We start from the raw sequence: 5879 nt of genomic DNA on the forward strand, positions 1-5879 counted from the left end.
CTGATCAAAGTTCTGCCACGGGATGCTGTGGAACAGAGAGTTAACTTGAGCCTGGAAGAGATCTGGGATAGAAGTTCAATAAACTGATTTAACCTAAATCAGTTAAGTAAGTTTGATACTATATCCATCCAGATCTATCTTAAATCTGTTTTGGCCCTTTTGAAAGTGGTTTATGTGCATTGAACTTCTGTTGTGTTACAGATTTTAACCAGTTTCTGATCACTTATACCGGTTTATGTGAAATTTCTGTCCCTAGCCCATGTGCCTCATCCAGCCTACAGGGCCAGATGAGTTTGATATACTCCTTAACACTTTTTGTTGTAGAACAGGGGTGTTAAAACACCTGATTATAAAGATTGCTACAGACAGAAAAACTTTAGATTAGGAGGTACTGTATGAAATAAAGGAACAGAAGTTGAATGTAAAGCTTCAAGCAGATTTGAGAGAGCTCAGGTTCCAAAGCCTGATACCAACTTGAAATCCAGCCAGTTTAAAAAAAAAATTATGCAAGTGTAATTTCACTTGCCTTAGGTTACCCTTGCCATTTTCTGTGCTTTTATCTTTAAATTTTCATATCCTTACAAGACCTTTCTCTGCTCTGTATGAAAAACCCAGAAAAAAACAAAAGGGGAATTTGAATCAATAACTATATAGGAGGAGTTGTCAAATACACAGAATATAGATTCCTTTACTCTCTTTCATTTTCAGTAAAGATAGGAGTTGCTTTGAACAACAACAGAACAAACTTTCAGGCAGAAGAAGGGTTTTAAGCTGGGGTGTCCCTTTAACAATACTAGTGATGAAACCTAAAAAGCCATTTCCACATGCCAGCATTGGCAGCACTTGTGTTTCAAATCACTCAGTTCCTATGGACAGAACAATATATTCTGAATTCTCAGCATAAGGATTCACAATAAAGGAAGAATATAGGGACAGTTTGTGTATCCTGGGGAAGGCTGGAAACATTAGCACTTCCTGATGACACCTGTTCCTAAAAAGGAAAATCAAGGAGTTGAAACTCTTTTCCACTTGTTTATTTTGAATGAAATATGCAATTGTGCCGTGGGAAGTGTGCTCATTGGGAGTGAATCTAAGAGAATCTATAGTGTCATATATCATCTGTGTCACTATCAGTATTTTCCACAGCAGAGCCAGCAGCACTGCTTTGGCTGCCTGACGGTGGTAGATGCTCAAGAGGAAGAGGTACTGAGAACTGGCTGTGCTGTTGGAGCACCACTCGATCCCACAGGCAATCTAATGTAAGCCCCAGACACAGGGACGACCGTCAGCTTCCATTTGGTCATCATGTGGGTCAAGGGCAGAAGGACTAAGGCTACTGATGCTTCAGAAACTTTACTGCCTTCAGTCCTTCTGGCCTCTGCAACAAAAAAAAGGGAGCCTAGATTGAGGGTCAAGGCAGTTCCCTCTGCCCACATGTACTGTGGCAGTAATGTCATAGACACTTTTCCGAGACCTTGCCAGAGACTTCCTGCCAAGGCAGCTGCCTCTAGCATTGTGACTCTACTCTGCCAGTGCCTGTGATCCCCGACAGGCCATGAGTTCTGCCTAGCACAAATATCTTAAAATGCAAATAGCTTGTTCTTTGTGTTGGCCTAGTAAGGTCCCCACATCCTCTGCGCTTAACAGCTGGCACAGTTCCTCCTGGCAAACCAAGCATACTTTTTGATACACAGACTGGAGTATAGTTTCCCCTGATCACTGGGCTGGACACAAGAAGAAACGTGCCTCCCTCTTGGAGCACCTTTGCGATCAGAATCCATGTCCTTGTGCTTCTTGATGCAAGGCAAAGAGGAATCAAAACAATTTCAGCAATGCTAAACCACTCCAAAGCAGTCATGGCTGGGTAAGTGTGGAAACTCCTTTGCCCTCTCTCCATGTGCTCTGGAATCTGAAGCCAATGATACAGAGAGAAAGTGCAGCACCTTTTAAAGCCAGTAGGAGCTGCAACTCCTGGGTGCGTTTCCTCAATAACATAGAGCAGTGGTTTTCAACCTGTGGTCCGTGGACCCCGAGGGTCTGCAGACTATGTCTAAAGGGTTAACAAAAGATGACTATGATCAATTAAAAGTTTGTGAATACCCACATTTACAATTCAAAGGGATCCGTACGTTCATTTGAAATTTTGTAGGGGTCCCCAAATAAAAAAAAAGGTTAAAAACCACTGCCATAGAGGCATTCTGTCTGCCTCCACACTCTACACAGCATCTACAAACTGCTGTGGGTCCAGTGCACATCTCTGCTTGAAGGACTGTAGTTTTATAAGCCAAAATATGGGTAGGAATATAAAGGCAATATGAAAGTGAAAAGGCTGCTATGTGCAACTGACTGCTTAGAGTTTATGAACTCTTTCTACATTGCCTGAGACATTATTCTATGCTTCCCGTGTGAATCAGTTAAAATGATAAAAATGAATCAGTACTGGCTTTATGTTGACTGAAGAGAAACTTGGTCTAAATGAAAGGACTTCACTTGAAAAAGAAGAATTTCCTTTAAACAGAATAGCACCGTGTTCAGAAGCTTTCTTCAGAAGCTTTGTTGAAGAAATCACAAACTAGCTGCTTTAATTTATACACCACAAGTATGTTGAGTAAACAAATCAGTACTTCAGTGTAAAATGTGGTACGGACATCATAATTAATCTAAACAAGCGTTATGTACCCAACAAAAATAAAATTAATTCAAGCGTGCCAGGCTAACAAAAGTTACCATTAGTGCTTCAAATAACCTTAACTCTACCACGTAGTATTACAGTGTAGTGATACCAGCCCAATGGAAGTAAAAGATCTTCTCATTTGTGCATTACTGAAAGTGGTTGGTTTTTTTTGAAGCCTTAATCAGATCAATGCAGGTATACCCTATAGTAGTTCAGATCCCCACTAACTTCACATGGATCAGGGCTGTGATCTGGGCCACTGAAAGGAATAATTTAGATAACCTTAAGAGATGTTATTGTTTAAAATAAATGAGTGTGCACAAAGCAAAAGATTTCTCTTAAAAATAAATTGGAAATACCCAGGGATTACATATGTGAATCAGGAAAACAGCTCCACCTCTAGAAAGCTTGAATACTTGGTTCATTCTGTAGTTCTTTGCTAATTTGTGTGATTCATCATGATCAGATAAAATTGAAACAGACTGGAGCACAGTCTGATATTTTTCTGTACTTGGGGTGAAAGATGTCACCCTCTGTAGCCTATGAAAGCTTATGAACCCTTTTTTTTCTTGGAGAAGGCCTTCAAGATTCTTGCATGCATTTGTGAGTCAATGCTTATGTTTGGAAATTAAAAGGTGACACTCACAAACAGGTCCCATTTGTGCTCTCACCAACTCTAGAAGCAAAGGCAATTCATAGCAGAGGTATGAGGGGGTACATGCCCCCCCCCCCGAGATTGGCCGCTGCCACCACCAGTGCTGGGTTCTGCAGGCAGTTGCCACTTGCCACCCGCCCCCCACCCACTGTCGGCGTCTGCAGGCGATCCCCGCTCACCGCTGCCATCGCCGCTGTCTGCGGGCAGTCCCTGCTCGCCACTCACCACTCCCTGCCCCCACCACCAGTGTCCGCAGGAAGTCCCCGCTCACCACTGATGCTGCCACCTACAAATAGTCCCCCCCCCAGTCTCGAGGGGCACCAGTCATTCATGTCTACAAGTCTTGTTCGGTCTCCTAACTCTGCTATCAGAATCACTGGGATATGACAGCTGATCCCGCCCACATGATTAGTGATGTAGAATTTATTATGCTCCAAGAGTCTACACTATTGCCCACAGTTAAGACAAGTGTTTGCAAGGTTTCTTGCCTAACACTTGCATATTTAGTGCTCCCTTTCCTCCTCTGCCAAACTAAAAGTCTGTTGCCACATTTTTTCAAGGATTTCCATCAGTCAGCAAGCCACTCTCACTTCTCCTTTACACAAAAATAATGTATTTGGTATGCTTTTGGGTATTTTTCTCTCAGACAGGCATATATAAGTTGAGAGAAACTCCTCTGAAAAATGTAATATGCTGGAGGTGGTAAAGCATTCTATAGCTGACTGACAGTAGCTAGGAGAAACATCTGAAATGGATCCTGGGGCCTGAGCTGACATCTTTGATGTTTGGTTCTATTAGGCAAAAAGATTTCTGTGTGGCTATCTCACAACAACTTTCCTATGGATCACACAGCTTTGCAACTGGGAAGCTACTTTTCCACTGTGGCCCCCCACACCAAGTCCCAATCTAGCACCTTAAGCCCTCTCTCCTTGCAATCCTTCATTCATTTGGTACATACCTTCCAACTTCCATAACAAATGTGGCACAGTATTCCAAGAACTTCTTCCTTTTCTATTCAACCCTGGTTCATCTCTAGTATAGGTCAATCCTGCACACTGAAAGAGATCCATTGGGGAAAATATCATGTGATCATTTAGTGAAAGACCATGTCAAACATATGGATATCAAGGCTCAAATTAAGCTTGCACAGGCAAGCTAAATTCTAGCATTTCCTACCCCATGAACACTTCACAACTTGAACATGTGTGCTCATGTGCCATTTATATTTATATTAAGATAACAGCCCTGATTGGAGTCCCTGGCACTAAGTGCTGTACTTATATATGTGAAGACACAACAAGTCTTGAACAGCTAAAAGAACTGGCCTTTTATTTAAATTTGTGTCGATGAGCCCACAAATTATAATAAGGATTCTTTGCTTATTTAGCTTAAAACACTTGTTATTGTCTAATATATAGGAAGACGCAGAGAGAAAAGAGAGATCCTCCAAGACTTCCTGAAGGATACTATATTTTGTAGCCTAAGCAGTTACATGATATACCTTAAAGCAGAGTTTACTTCAGTAAAGTGGAACCTCACATTCTATAAGTAAATAATGTCTTGATATATGTTGCAATATCATACTGAAAAGTCCAAGGATTTTTAGCCAAATGTTTGCCATTTATAAAGCCGCAACATGTAGTACTTATTCATATAACTACACAAGCAAACAACCGCTTATTCATACACAGTTTACACCTAAAGAAATCTCTCAAATTTTAAAATCGTTTGTGGTGTCTAATTGCACCCTAGCCTTGTAGTGCCAATTGAGATGAGGTTAAGGAACTATTTGCTTAAGAAACGGGGCTGTTTGCTTTTTAAAAAATGACACCATTCATCACAAAGGAGAGAGAACAATTCTTTTTTGACCTGTGTTCCCATCACTCCACTCACTATGTGTTTTACACAGAGGCAATGATTTTAATGTCCCAGTGAACAAGCTATCAGAACAAATCAGCTTCAAAGGGCAGATTTCAATGATGTCGCATTCCCTCCTAGGCACAGCCTAGGCAAGAGAAAATTATTCAACTGCTATACACACACACACACACACACACACACACGTAAATCGCTGGCACCCATTATTTTTCATGATTTTAATGAGATCTCATTAAAAGTCAGTAAATTCCAGAAGTCAGGCAAATCTCTATATGTGGGATGCAAGAAAAGACACTGAATGCAGGTGAGTTTTTCTCTGCAGACATGTCTACCATAAGGCAGACAAAGTGCAGCCTTACACTGAGAAGCAAATATGACATAATAGGAAATGAACGGGCTGAAGCCATCACGGTCTCCACAGAGATAAGCTGAGAAAAGCCATGAGTGTACATGAGTAAAACTGACATCTCCCCCCTGGGTGGACACCTAATGAACAGAGACATTGTCCATTTGGGGAGACAAAGTAAAGTTAAAAGATTTCCAACCTGACACCTTGTAGTCTCCATTGGCCTCTCTGTCAAGAACATCATCAGAAAGATAGTGGACGCAGGAAAAAAATTTTTTTTAAATCAAAGCCTAGCCTCACCAGAAGGCTTTGCAGGCAAGGGAAAG

The 5879-nt window shown here is 41.4% G+C and overlaps 1 protein-coding gene across 25 annotated transcripts in view; it reads right to left on the reverse strand.

Annotated features, from left to right (window-relative positions):
• Positions 1–5879, reverse strand: part of PCBP3 (poly(rC) binding protein 3) — a 247485-nt gene that overhangs the window by 154133 nt on the left and 87473 nt on the right. The window contains exon 1 of one of the 25 annotated variants that reach the window (XM_014519198.2): positions 4288–4347. The exons of the other annotated variants lie outside the window; for them this stretch is intronic. The gene's annotated coding sequence lies outside the window, so the exon portion shown is untranslated. Of the gene's footprint in view, positions 1–4287; positions 4348–5879 lie in introns of those variants that run through there. 25 annotated transcript variants of the gene reach the window in all.

The sequence above is a fragment of the Alligator sinensis genome, unplaced genomic scaffold (assembly GCF_000455745.1).
Source record: "Alligator sinensis unplaced genomic scaffold, ASM45574v1 scaffold566_1, whole genome shotgun sequence".
Classification (NCBI taxonomy): Eukaryota; Metazoa; Chordata; order Crocodylia; family Alligatoridae; genus Alligator; species Alligator sinensis.